A 14889-nucleotide genomic window follows, 5' to 3' on the forward strand; every position below is an offset into this window, starting at 1 on the left:
TGCTCTGTGTGCAAACCCATTTAAGATCTTGATTGCAATGCTTTCAACGTTGGCACTCCATCACGTTGTGCAAAATGAAGCAATTACAGGGCACCTGAGCCACACGGAGTTCTGTCTCCTCTGGCTTCCAGAAGACAGAAGAGTTTTGCCATGACTGATGGCACGTTATCCACATAGTAGGCAACGACATTTCTCACACGCAGCCTACATAGTTCAGTGCAGCTGAACTGCTCGGAGCACTACAGTCTTCTTGCCTCCTTCACAAAAGTCCTAGGGAACTCTGTTTGTGTCACCAATAGTAATAAACTCACACCCACTGAGAAAGGAAAGATCTTCCCTTCGGCTTGCTCCCTCTATTTGTACAAGGGGGGCACATGTAGCTCCTCACGACTCCCAGCTTTCTTCCCTTTTGTCAGCAAATGGCAAGGTATTCTGAAGTGCCGGGCTGTTCAACAACAAGTGTGTGATACACGTTTTGGAGAGGGATTGCAGATGCCGGGAGAAATTAGCTCTGCCCCTTGTGCTGCACTGAATGACCAACAGTGGAGCTGCAGGCACAGCATGAGAGCAGCTCTGGAAGAATTTCCTTGGGCACCCCATCAGCAGTGTGCAGAGACACCATCGCTCAGGTTGGAAATACCTTAAGATCATGCAGTCCAACCACAGCCCAACCATCCCAGTCTAACTAACAGCCCTCTGCTAAATCCTGTCCCTGAGCACCACATCCAAATGGTTTTTAAACACGTCCAGGGATGGGGACTCAACCACCTCCCTGGGCAGCCTATTGCAGTGCTTAACGACCCTTTCTGTAAAGAAGAGTTTCCTGATATCCAACCTAAACCTCCCCTGGTGCTACTGGAACCCATTTCCCCTCGTCCTGTCACCAGTGACAAGGGACCAGCCCCGCTCTGCTGCAGTCACTTTTCAGAAGAGAGCAATAAGGTATAATAATAATAAATAATACCTCAGCTACCACCTCCCCAGACCAGACAGCCTCAGTTCCTTCAGTCCCTCCTTGTAGACCATGTTCTCCAAGGCCTTCACAGCCTTGCTGCCCTTCTTTGCACCTGCTGCAGCACCTCCATGTCCTTTCTGTACTGAGTGCCCAAAGCTGAACCCAGCACTGGAGGTGTCGCCTCACCAGTGCCGAGCACAGGGCAGGACAACTTCCAGTCCTGTTCCCCACTCCATTCCTGACCCAAGCCAGGGTGCCACTGGCCTTCTTGGCCACCTGGGCCACCTGGCCATATCTACATTCTGGCTCAGAAATCTTCATGGAACAAAAAGACAAACTTTTCCCACAAAATCTGCTTCTGCTTTACTTACGTATACCTTGCATTAAATACCAATTTGTACCTCCTTTAAATGCCAGAAGTGAGCATTAATAGCTGGGATGGGTGTGTTCTCCGCTCTCTGGGCTGCCCTCGTGTGGCCGATATGCGGAACTGCAACGAAATTTTTTCCGCTGTCTCTGCACTGCCCCCGTGTGGTCAAAAGGCGGAACTGCAACGAAGTGCTCTCCGCACTCTGTGCTGCCCTCGTGTAGCCGAAATGTGGAACTGCAACGAAGTGCTTTCCGCGCTCTGCGATGCCCTCGTGTGGCCGATATGCGTAACTGCAACGAAGTTTTTTCCACTCTCTGGGCTGCCCTCGTGTGGCCGATATGCGGAACTGCAACGAAGTTTTTTCCGCTGTCTCTGCACTGCCCCCGTGCGGCCGACATGGAGAACTGCAACGGGACTGGCGCGTGCGCAGTGCGCTGCGAATCGAGTGCTCGTGCGTCTGGACGAGTGCATTGCCGCTGCAAGAGCGGCGCAAGCGCCGCATTGCATGAAGTGAAGCGCACACGCAGTGCACCGACCAAGTCAAAACATGCGCAGTGCGGTGAAAGAGGCGCATGCGCCGTGCGAACTCGGCCGAAAACGCATGCGCCATGCAGGGCTGGGAATGGCTCTGGACGAGCGCATGCGCAATGCCGCTGCGAGAGCGGCGCATGCGTCGTAAGGAATGAAGAAAAAGCGCACGCGCAGTGCAGCGACCAAGTCGGCACATGCGCAGTGCGGTGAAATCAGCGCATGCGCCCTGCGAACTAGGACGAAAACGCATGCGCAATGCAGCGCCGCGAATAGCGCGTGCGCAGTCCGCTGTCAGTCGACTGCGCGTGCGTCTGGGCGAGCGCATGCGCATTGCCGCCGCGAGAGCGGCGCATGCGCCGTACTGCATGTAGAGAGGCGCACGCGCAGTGCGGCGACCCAGTCGGCACATGCGCAGTGCGGTGAAATCGGCGCATGCGCCCTGCGAACTAGGACGAAAACGCATGCGCAGTGCAGCGCCGCGAATAGCGCGTGCGCAGTCCGCTGTCAGTCGACTGCGCGTGCGTCTGGGCGCGCGCATGCGCAGTGCCGCCGCGAGAGCGGCGCATGCGCCGTACTGCATGTAGAGAGGCGCACGCGCAGTGCGGCGACCAAGTCGGCACATGCGCAGTGCGGTGAAATCGGCGCATGCGCCCTGCGAACTAGGACGAAAACGCATGCGCAGTGCAGCGCCGCGAATAGCGCGTGCGCAGTCCGCTGTCAGTCGACTGCGCGTGCGTCTGGGCGAGCGCACGCGCAGTGCCGCCGCGAGAGCGGCGCATCCGCAGTACTGCATGTAGAGAGGCGCACGCGCAGTGCGGCGACCCAGTCGGCACATGCGCAGTGCGATGAAATCGGCGCATGCGCCCTGCGAACTAGGACGAAAACGCATGCGCAGTGCAGCGCCGCGAATAGCGCGCGCGCAGTCCGCTGTCAGTCGACTGCGGGTGCGTCTGGGCGAGCGCACGCGCACTGCCGCCGCGAGAGCGGCGCATGCGCCATACTGCATGTAGAGAGGCGCACGCGCAGTGCAGCGACCAAGTCGGCACATGCGCAGTGCGGTGAAATCGGCGCATGCGCCCTGCGAACTAGGACGAAAACGCATGCGCAGTGCAGCGCCGCGAATAGCGCGTGCGCAGTCCGCTGTCAGTCGACTGCGCGTGGGTCTGGGAGCGCGCATGCGCACTGCCGCCGCGAGAGCGGCGCATGCGCCATACTGCATGTAGAGAGGCGCACGCGCAGTGCGGCGACCCAGTCGGCACATGCGCAGTGCGGTGAAATCGGCGCATGCGCCTTGCGAAGTAGGCCGAAAACGCATGCGCCATGCAGGGCTGGGAATAGGGCGTGCGCAGTGCGCAGCGAAGCGACTGCGCAGGCGTCTGGACGAGCGCATGCGCAATGCCCCTGCGTGAGGGGCGCATGCGTCGTAGGGAATGAAGAAAAAGCGCACGCGCAGTGCAGCGACCAATTTGGCACATGCGCAGTGCAGCGTGACGAAGTGTTCTCCGTTCTCTTGGCTGCCCTCGTGTGGCCGATATGCGGAACTGCAACGAAGTTTTTCCGCTCTCACTGCCCTCGTGTGGCCAATACGCGGAATTGCAACGAAGTGCTTTCCGCTCTCTGCGCTGCCCTCTTGTGGCCAACATGCGGAACTGCAACGAATTGCTTTCCGCTCTCTATGCTGCCCTCGTGTGGCCGCGATGCGGAACTGCAACCAAGTGCTTTCCGCTGTCTCTGCACTGCCTCCGTGTGACCAATAGGCGGAACTGCACTGATGTGCTTTCCACTCTCTGGGCTGCCCTCTTGTGGCCAATAGGCGGAACTACAACGAAGTGCTTTCCGCTCTCTGCGCTGCCCTCGTGTGGCCCATAGGCGGAACTACAACGAAGTTTTTCCGCTATCTCTGCACTGCCTCCGTGTGGCCAATAGGCGGAACTGCATCGAAATTTTTTCCGCTCTCTGTGCTGCCCTCGTGTGGCCGATATGCGGAACTGCAACGAAGTTTTTCCGCTGTCTCTGCAGTGCCCCCGTGTGGCCGATATGCGGAACTGCAACGAAGCGCTTTCCGCTCTCTGCGATGCCCTCGTGTGGCCGCCATGCGGAACTGCAGCGAAGTTTTTCCGCTGTCTCTGCACTGCCTCCGTGTGGCCAGTAGGCGGAACTGCAATGAAGTGCTTTCCGATCTCTTCACTGCCCTCGTGTGGCCGATGTGTGGAACTGCAACGAAATGCTTTCCGCTCTCTGCGATGCCCTCGTGTGGCCTATATGCGGAACTGCAACGAAGTGCTTTCCGCTCTCTTCACTGCCCCCGTGTGGCCGATAGGCGGAACTGCAACGAAGTGCTTTCCGCTCTCTGTGGTGCCCCCATGTGGCCGATTTGCGGAACTGCAACGAAGTGCTTTCCGCTCTCTGTGCTGCCCTCGTGTGGCCTATAGGCGGAACTGCAACGAAGTGCTTTCTGCTCTCTGAGCTGCCCTCGTGTGGCCAGTATGAGGAACTGCAACGAAGTTTTTTCCGCTGTCTCTGCAGTGCCTCCGTGCGGCCGACATGCAGAACTGCAAGGGGACTGTCGCGTGCGCAGTGCGATATGAATCGACTGCACATGCGTCTGGGCGAGCGCATGCGCAGTGCCGCTGCGAGAGCGGTGCATGCGCCGTACTGCATGAAGTGAGGCGCACGCACAGTGCAGCGATCAAGTTGGCACATGCGCAGTGCAGCGTGACAAAGTGTTCTCCATTCTCTGCACTGCCCTCGTGTGGCCAATAGGCGGAACTGCAACAAAGCGCTTTCCCCTCTCTCTCTCTGCTGCCCTTGTGTGTCCGATATGCGTAACTGCAACGAAGTTTTTCCGCTGTCTCTGCACTGCCCCCGTGTGGCCAAAAGGCGGAACTGCAACGAAGTTTTTTCCGCTCTCTGTTCTGCCCTCGTGTGGCCGATATTTGGAACTGCAGTGAAGTGTTTTCCGCCGTCTCTGCTTCCCCCGTGTGGCCGATATGCGGAACTGCAGCGAAGTGTTTTCCTCTCTCTGCGCTGCCCCTGTGTGGCCAGTATGCGGAACTGCGTCCAAATTTTTTCCGCGGTCTCTTATGTCCTCGTGTAACCAATCCGTGCCCAACAACGCGCATGGAAAAACAGATGTGAATTTTGCAAGAAAGAGTCCTGTCTGGACTTGCCTCATGCGCACTGCGAGGAGAATTGCGCATGCGCTCTGCGGTGAGGTAACTGACCTATGCGCAGTGCGATGTCCAGGAAGGCGCATGGGTTCTGCCTGCATGAAGTCGGCGTATGCGGGCTGCACGCAATGACCGACGCATGCGCAGTGCTGTGCCAAGAAGCCGCATACGCTGTTCGGTGCTCGGTGCTGAGCTGGCGCATGCGTATTACCATTCCACAACTGGCGTATGCGCCTCGCGTGGCAGAAACCGGCGATTATATATAGCGCGTTACAGAGCCCGGATTTGCTCAGATGTATTGCTTTCCCGAGACATGCTCGTGTCGGTGCTGCTGCACACCGGTAACGCGATCGAGAATCTCCGAGCCGCTGCGAGTCGCTCCGAGCCCCTCTGAGCAACTCCAAGCCGCTCCGAGTCTCTCCGAGCCCTTCCGAGCAGCTCCGAGCCGCTGCGAATTGCTCCAAGCAGCTCCGAGCCCCTCCGAGCCGCTCCGAGCCCGTCTGAGCCGCTGCAAGCCCCTCCGAGGAGCTCCGAGCCTCTCGGAGAAGCTCCGAGCAGCTTTCGCGCCGCTCCGAGCTGCTCCGAGTTCTTCCGAGCTGTTCCGAGTCCTTCCGAGTAGCTCCGAGCTGCTGCTAGTCGTTCTGAGCCCCTCGGAGAAGCTCCGAGCCGCTCCGAGCCGCTTTCGCGCCGCTCCGAGTCCGTCCGAGGAGCTCCGAGCCGCTGCGAGTCGTTCCGAGAACCTCGGAGAAGCTCCGCGCTGCTTTCGTGCCGCTCCGAGTCCTTCCGAGCAGCTCCGAGCCCCTCCAAGTCGTTCCGAGCCCTTCCGAGCAGCTCCGAGCCGGTCGCTCCGAGCCTCTTTCGTGCCGTTCCGAGCCGCTCCGAGTCTTTCCGAGCAGCTCGGAGCCGCTCGCTCCGAGTCCTTCCGAGCCGCTCCGTGCCGCTCCGAGTCCTTCCGAGCAGCTCCGAGCCCCTCCGAGTCGCTCCGAGCAGCGTTGCACTGCTGCTGCGGGGGCTTTTAAACGGCTGGGGGACGGTGCAGGGCTAGGGTTGGAAGGGGACGTTTGCTGGTTCACCGGGAGGCGAGCGAGTTGGATGCCACGAGGCGCTGAGGGGCAGCTGTGAGCCGAACCGGTCCGTTTCCGTTCCTGGGTGGGCTCGGGCATCAAACGGCGGAAATAGACGAGGGGCACCCCGGGCTAGCGGGGGAGAATCTATCGCTGAGCCGGCGGTCCGGAATCGGCTGCTTGCCCGTAGCCGTAGTGGTTTTTCGAGACAGCTGCTGTTTTGAAGGTGACGGGCGTATATTCGCTGTTAGCCGGAGGACTAATCACCATAGAGAGCGGCGGATGAGCTGCGCAGAGCGGTTAGATCGGCACTTCCGCATTTCTGGGCGCATGTGTTTTGCCGCTGGCGGGACTCGGCGGCAGGCAGCGGCAGTTCCGCGCATTGGGGGCTGCCCGTGGGGCGCGTGGAGTCCTGGGAGGAGCTGATGGCCGTGCGCGGTGGGGTGATGGTGCCCTCGGCGCACGGCTGTGACAGCGGGGTGGGGGTCGGTGCCCCCAAAATGAGGTGGTGGGCGAGTTGTATGGGGAGTGCATGTGAAGCAGTGCTGGAGCAGCTTGTGAAGGGTGCAGCCCTGTGAGCACAGGTGGAAGCAAGGCAGCCGTGGGAGCAGATGTGGGACCTGTGGGTCGCTTATGCGTCACTTTTGGGGCGCTGATGTGTCACTTTTGGGGCCCAGGTTGCTGTCAGTCATTTGTGGGTCCCTGCTGCCCCACTTGTGGGGGTACTTATGGGTCAATTCCTGGTCCCTTTGCCAGTTAACGGTCCCAGGCTGCTGTGGGGCACTTCTGGGGCCGTGTGTCTCACTTGTGGGTCCATGCTGTGCCACTTGTGAGTCACTTGTGGGGCACTGGGGGGCACTTGTTGGTGACAGGACACTCGTGGGGCACTTATGGGATGCTGATGGGTCAATTATGGGGGACTTATGGGGCACTTGTGGTTCAGTTGTTTGTCCCTTGCGGGTCACAGGCTGCTGTGGGTCATTTGTGGGTCCCTGCAGTGCCATCTGTGGGGCCCTTGTGGCTCCCAGGTCACTGAGGGGCTCTCTGGGTCCCTCCCTGTTTCTGTGGGGTTTGGATTGCTGTTGGAGCCAAAAGGCCACACGCTGCCATACAGGCAGGTGCCAGGGTCACCCCCTGAGGACACCAAACCCTCCAATAATGTCACAGCGGCCTTTAATTGATGTGTGAGGAGATGACGTGCATTTCTCCCTGGGGAGCCGTAAGCTGAGCCTGGCAGCTGGGCAGCCAGCACTCGCTCCATTGACGCCGCTCATCTCAGCCCTTGTGCTGCACATGCAGCTTCTCAGCACCTCGCTGTATCAGCACTGAAATCTGTGCTCCCCTATTTATTACAAATGTCACCAATTGCCATGGAGGACAGACTGGAAGCAAAGTACGTGGACCGTCCTCGCTCGTCCGTGGATAAACCTCCCCTTGCCACACAGGCAGACCCAATTGGCTGCCGGTCATGACTTGTTTTTTTTTTACTTGATTTTTTTCCTTCCTGCTTTTAGGGGAACTTTGAGATCACAGCCTGAAGCAGTGATGGAGCACCTGGTGAGGGGTGCAGCCCTGCCTGCACAGGTGGAAGCAATGCAGCCGTGGGGCAGATGGGGCTGAGCCTGGCTCCACCCCTCCCTCATATCATCTTAAGGGCTGGCAGCCCCACAGGCAGGGTTTCTTCCTGGAGATGCCTCCTGTGGATTGCTGGGTGAGCTCTGGTTCGTGGGAAGAGCTCAGTGATTCTTTCTTGATGGCTGTTGGGGTTTTGGTCTCTGCCTTTCTGTGGGGATTGTCAGCTGGTTTACAGTAGCTCTGTCAGCTCTGCCTCTGCTTCTGATGCCTTCCGCTTGTTCTCTGAGGGCAGTCAAGGGGTTCTCTGCCTTTGTCTGAACTGCTAACAGAGGGACTGATGGACGTTCCTTTCTTTTGCTCTCATCTGTTTTGGGAATGCTTCAGTCAGCCCCAAGGTGACGCTGGTTGGGTGACTGAGCGTTGCGACTCCAGAAATGCCTGGAGCTGATGCACTGTTCTGTAAAGGGGTTCTGTGTTCTGCAGAGTTCCTCTGCAACTCTTTCTAAGCTCAACACCTTCTTGTGACGTCTCTGTTCCCTCTTTCGTGATTCTCATTGTGGGATCTCCAACCTGGGCCTCCAAACTCACTCCGTCTGCTCCCACGTTGCCGCAGCCCATTTCATGACACGTTTCCTCTGTGTCCTCGTGTCCTCCCTGTGTCCTCTGCCTGTGTCCCCTCTGCGTCTCCTGTGCCACGCATTCATTCCACCTGTGCTGAGTGTTGTTTGAGGGCACGCATTTCAATTCCGTTCCGCGTCTCATTGGATCTCCTTCTGTTTTGCGGCTCAATGGGGTCGAAGGGTTTCTGGGGCTCCTCTGGTTAGTGGCTGCAGCGCTGTGCAATCTGTGGGGCGGACGCTGGAACGGCAGGAACCCCTTGTTCATGCGTTGCTTGTATGCAGGTGGGTTTTGGGCCGGCTATGGGCAGCTCCCTTGGAGAGGCAATGGGGGTTGGTCCCCAGGGCTCGCCCTGCTCCCTGCCCTTTGTCCTTGCAGCCCCATGAGCTCCGTGGCTGGCGATAGAGCAAGGTGCGTGGTTGCGGCTGGGAGCTGAGCTGCAGGAAACCCCCGGGCCCCAGCGGCTGTTTGCTTCATCCTCACCCAGCGCCGTCCGCTCTGCGCTGCTCGAGAATACTGAGCACAAGGATTCAGTTCCTGGTTGGCCTGGTTCTCTCCCAGATCTCCCTTAGGAATTGGTCGGCAGCAAAGGTGTCAGGGCTCGGCTCTGCGAGCACCTTGTGGCCGACCCCCCCAGGCTCTCAGGGCTCTTTCAGTCGTGCTGGCAGGTGTGGCTTTGTATTGATAGGAAACAAAGGGCCGTCCTCTGCTGGAGCGCTGTGTCTGGATCACCGCAGATATCTCCATTCCAGCCATCAGGGGATGCTGTCAGTTTCCCAGTCTGGACGCCACCCAACCTCCCAGCCCTCTTCTTTCCATCCCTGCCCCCCTGCAGCCGTGGCACCCAGCAGTGCGATGCAGCAATACCTCTGGTGTGCTGAATGCTGGGGCCGGCACTGAGAGTCTCTGTGGCCGACGTGGATCTTCCTGGTTGGACTGCTTGGTGAGTTTCCCTGGTGCTGTTGAGCACGCAGGCTTCCCCGCCTGCCCTGATTGCTCACCAGGCCATCGATGTCCTTTGTGTCGTCGTGCCTCACTGCTTCAGGTATCATGCCATAGACTCCTTAGAGTCGGAAGGGACTGTTTGTGATGATCTAGTCTGACTCCCCACAAGGAACAGGGACATCCACAGCTCGATCGGGCTGCCCAGGGCCTGATCCCGCCTCACCTTGGAAGGGACAGGGCATCCACCGCCTCTCTGGGCAGCCTGTTCCACTGCCCAGAATCACAGAATGTCCCGGGTTGGAAGGGACCTCGAGGCCCACAAGTCTCCAGCCCCCCGCCAACGCAGGGCCACCAACCTCCGTTTCACAGCAGCCCAGGCTGCCCAGGGCCCCATCCAACCTGGCCTTGAACACCTCCAGGGATGGACGGGGCATCACAGCCTCTCTGGGCAGCTGTTCCAGCACCTCACCGCTCTCACAGCACAGAACTTCCCCCTGACATCCAACCTCAATCTCCCCTCCATCAATTTAAAACCATTTCCCTTTGTCCCTTGCTATAAAAAGACATTTTCCTTACATCTAACCTAAGTTTTCCCTTCTTCTTTCCTTTAGCTCCCTTTAGGTATCAAAAGGCTGTTACCAGGTCGCCTCGGAGCCTTCACTTCTCTGGGCTGAACAGCCCCAGCTCTCTCAGCCTGTCTTTGGAGGAGAGCTGTTTGATCCCTTGGTTCTGTTTTTTTTTGTGGCCATCCTCTGATGTGATCCAACAGGTCCATGTCTCTTCTGCACTGAGGACTCTACATCCCGACACAATCTCTAGATGTGGGATTGTGCAGAATATGGACTCAGGTAAGGGAAGCCTCTTGACTTCACAAGTCCTACAGAAGCTGATGAGAACTTTAGAAATAGAGCGGGAGTTCCATACTCTGTGGCATCCTCCTTCTTCAGGGAAAGTAGAATGAATCAATCAGATGCTGAAGAAGCACTTGTCAAAATTGGTTTCAGAGACCAAATTACCATGGACAAAGTGTTTGCCTGTAGCCCTTGTCAGAACACGAACCACTCACAGAAAAGGCTTAGGAGTATCACCACACGAAGTGCTGTTTGGGTGGCCGTACTTGGGAATGGTGAGATGCCCGCTCTTGAAACCAAGGGTAAGTTTCTCCAGAACTGTGTACTCGGGTTGTCTGCTGCTCTGTTATTCCTTAAGGGATGTGGGCTGTTGGCTCAAACTCCACCTCTGGAATTTCCAGTGCGCTCATCCCGTGTTGGAGACTGGTCCTAATACGCGCCTGGCAGAAATCAAGGCTTCAGCCTGAGTGGGAGGGACTATTTCAGGTACTGCAGTGGATGTCGCCTACCTTGACTTCAGCAATGTTTTGTTACAGTCTCCCACAACATCCTGGTAATGAAGCTGAGAAAGTGTGGGATAGAGGAGTGGATGATGAGGTGGGCTGAGAACAGGTTTACTGGCTGAGCTCAGTGGTGGTGATCGGCGGCGCAGAGTGCGGCTGGAGAGCTGTGAGCGGCGGTGCTCCCGGGGGTTGGTGCTGGGTCTGGTTGTGAAAGGTAGATTGTGTTTGTGCTGTAGAAGCTTTGAGTATTTTCTGTCTGTAGTACTGGCTTTACTGAACTTACAGCCCTCTTGTGAAAGAGCTGTTTGCCTTCCACTAAGAAAGTTGCTGAGCAGAGTAGAAAGTTAAAGATTCGGGGTGTTCTGATTGGGGTGGAATTGAGCCAGGCACAAAATAAGGCAAATATGCAAGGTGGAGAGAGAGAGGGAGCTCGGCACAGGACAGAACAAATGTGCACACTCTTGGAAATATGGCCCTCGTATCTCCATAGAGAAGTACAAAACGTACCAAAAAGAGCAGGTTGGTAATGGACCTTATATGGAACTACATCATAGCAACAGCGTCGGGGAGATTGTGAGCCTAGAGCTCAACCAGTGAGTGCCAGGAGAGCATTGCCTGCGTCGGGTTCAGAGTACAGAACAGAATGAATTTCTCTGACCGATGTGCAATTTTTCCCTTATTAACAGGGAGCATGTGCCTGTTATTGCAATAACGAATAAACTTTGCTGCTATCACTAAGATCCTTGCCTAAGCTGAAACTGGTGACTTTGAGTGTTTCTCTCAAGGTCTTGTTCAATATCTTTGTCAATGACCTTGATGAGGGGATATGTTCACCCTTAGGAAGTGCACTGATGAGACAAAGCTGGGAGAGAAGTGGTTGGCACGCTGAAAGGCTGTGCTGCCATTCAGCAAGATCTGGACAGGATGGAGAGCTGGGCAGAAACAAACCAGGTGAGGTGGAACAAAAGCAAGTGTAGAGTCTTGCACCTGGGAAGGAATAACTGCAAATATCAGTAAGCTTAGGATGTGACCGGCTGGAGAGGAGCTCTGCAGAGAAGGACCTGGGGGTCCTGGTGGACGACAGATTGGCCGTGAGCCAGCAGTGTGCCCTGCTGGCCAAGAAGACCAATGGCATCCTGGGTGCTTTAAAAGGAGCGCGGCCAGCTGAGCAAGGGAGGTGATCCCCGCTCTCTGCTCTGCCCTGGTCAGGCCTCACCTCCAGTACTGCATCCAGTTCTGGGCTCCCTTCCTGGTACAGAAATGACAAGGATCTCCTGGAGAGAGTCCAACAGAAGGCCAGGAAGATGATAAAGGGCCTGGAGCATCTCCTCGGTATGGAAAGGCTGGGGGACCTGGGTCTGTTCAGCCTTGAGGAAAGAAGACTGAGAGCAGATCTGATTAATGCTTACGTATTTGTTAAGTGCGGGAGTCCAAAGGACACGGCCAACCTCTTGTCAGCGATCTGTGGGGGCAGGAGAAGGGGAAATGGCCACAAACTGGAGCACAGGAAGTTCTGCACCAAAATGCAAAGGATCTTCTTCACGGCGAGGATGATGGAGCGCTGGAACAGGCTGCCCAGGGAGGCTGTGGCTTCTCCTTGTCTGGAGATATTCCAGACCTGCCTGGACACCCACCTGCGCGGCCCGCTGTAGGGAGCCCGTTTTGCAGGGAGCTTGGACTCAATGATCACTGGGGGTCCCCTGCAACCCCAATTCTGTGGTTCTGTAATTTTAATCTTTGCTTCTTGCAGCAATGCAGTGTTTCAGAAGGGAGAAAAGCACGGCAGGCATCAACTGGATTTCTGTGGTTGGTAAAGCTGTGCTGAGAAGTGGGCTGACACTTGGACTTGGAAATGTGTCTGCAGACTCTGCACCCAGAGGAATGACTTTTCCCTGCAGGTTGGGCTTGTCTAAGGTAGGTCATTGCTAGGTGAGCTTCTGCTTTAAAACATCAAGTTGTATAAATGAGGAAATCTTAAAATCAAGATTGCCAATTCTTTTTTACCTAGGTGATTTTTTCACAAGGAAAGATTTGAAATGCTGTTTGCTAATGGAAGATGGAGAGAGGAAAATCAAGTCAAAGGCACACTGTGCACAGCCAGCACATAGCATCTGCACCGCTCTCCCCCTGCACAAAGGAGGAGCAACTCAGCAAGCTTGGCCTGGGCCAGGAAGGCAGCATACAAACATCTGGACCAACCCCAACGGAGCTCCTTCTGCAGGTTGGTTGTCTTCCGCTGTGTGTCTGCCATCCTGTTGCTCTGGGGTAGATTTGTTCATGTTCAACTCATGGAGTTGAGGTCTGAGTTTAAGTCTGTGGGCATCGTCCAGGAATTGGGGTAGGGTACGAGGCAAGGAAAACTGGGGTAAGAGGATGAGGCTTAGGACCAGGAACCTCTTCCATCACTATTAGCTCTTGCTGTTCTTTTTTTGCGTAGGAATCCATGTGGGTTTTTTAATGAAGAACAAATTTGTGCAGCTTGTGAGTGAATTCATTCACGCATGTTAATTGTTGTTCTTCTCTACGTGGAGCTGCAATTGCAATGGATGCTTGTGGTCTGATGTGCAGCCCCCTCTGATGTGCTCAGATGAGCCAAGTTTGCAAGGCCTGGCTCTCGGTTGGTGAGTTGTGCCCAAGGTCAGAGAGGTGACTCTTGTCAGCTTTGAGATGCATCTTCCAGTTGCACGCTGTGTTCTTCCTGTTGCGTTGAGCTCTTGAGCTCCAGCCCTAAGTGAGGATGCAAGTGCTACCGCAGAAGGGATGGTTGAGATTGGAAGTGCAGTGCAAAGGGCTGGAGCCAGCAGGAGCAGGGAAGTGATCATCCCCTGTACTCAGCTCTGGTGAGCCCTCACCTTGAGTGCTGTGTTCAGTTCTGGGTCCCTCACTACATGAAAGACATTGGAACCCTGAAATGTGTCCAGGGAAGAGCCGTGAAGCTGTGAGGAGTGTAGAGCACAAGTGTTATGGGGAGGCAGCTGAGGGAATGGGGATTATTTAGTCTGGGGAAGAGGAGGCTCAGGGCAGACCTTATCCCTCTCTACAGTTAGCTGAAGAGAGGTCATGTCGAGGTAGGGCTCATCCTCTTCTCCCATGTAAGCAGCGATAGGACTGGGGGGAACGGCCTCAAGTTGCACGAGGGGAGATTGAGGCTGGATGTTAAGAAACACTTCTCCACAGGAGTGGTCCGACGCTGGAACGGGCTGCCCAGGTTGGTGATAGAGTTACTGTCCCTGCAGGTGTTCAAGAAACATTAGATGTTGTCCTGAGGGACATAAGGGGCTTAGTGGGAAATGGTGGTGGCAGGTGGACAGTTGGACTGGATGATCTTAGAGATCTTTTCCAACCTTGCTAATTTTATGATTCCATGAAAGGCATCTGCTGGTGAGAGCTTTGGTGGGTGAGCATCAGGCTGCTGGACAGTAGGCAGTTGTTGTCTGTGCAGACAGCCACATCCACAGAGAGTGGAGTCTTTTTAACCTTAACCTTGTCTTTCGTGTCTCATGTGCAGTAAGGCATGTTGTTATAAAGCACCATCGTAGGGGCAACCTTGGTTTGTGCAGCCACCAGAGCTCTCCCCCATGCTTCTCCCTGTGATGTGTGGCCGTATCGAAGGCCTCGCAGAAGCCTGGGTAGGTGAAGTCAGTTGCTCTTCCTTTCCCCCCCCTCGATGCTGGAAATAACAGGGAATGGGATTGGGGGACATCCCAGCAGTGGGTTCCTACCTCAGCAGGACTGAATGGCCGTTCTGGTGCATGTATTTTGAGTGAATCTGACACCAGTTAGAGAATGAGGGGCCTGTGGACAAAAAGAATGTGCCAAGTTTTGCAGTGTAAGGTGTAAGGGGAGAGGTTTAGCAAGGATTTTTTTAGATGAAAATAGTTAATCCCATATTTCCTTTTCATTGTTCTTTCTTTCATCTAGTTCTTGAAAAGTTACCTTTGGATTCTACATTACCATTTATTACTGAAGAGAATACACGTGCACCCCATGCTTTTCATCTGTGCAAAGAATCTTGTAAACGTCTGTGTGTGTGTTTCTTCTTGGCGCTGAGATGAAGCTGTATGGAACATAGGCTTGGATGTCTTTTCAATCAGATGCAGGGACGTGTAATGCTCATCTTAGATGTCGTGCTGACAAGAAGAGCAGAGAGGTAAATTTTATAACGTTGCATGCTATTTTTTTTATTTATTTTTTTTTTTAAATTTTAATTTTTAATTTTTTTCCAGTCATAACCATGGAACCATAGAAGCGTTACCCAGACAGAAGGAGCCTTTGTCACCTGGACTTCCTACCAATGACACAGGCAG

Source organism: Tympanuchus pallidicinctus, unplaced genomic scaffold (assembly GCF_026119805.1).
Source record: "Tympanuchus pallidicinctus isolate F22 unplaced genomic scaffold, pur_lepc_1.0 scaffold8, whole genome shotgun sequence".
Taxonomy (NCBI): domain Eukaryota; kingdom Metazoa; phylum Chordata; class Aves; order Galliformes; family Phasianidae; genus Tympanuchus; species Tympanuchus pallidicinctus.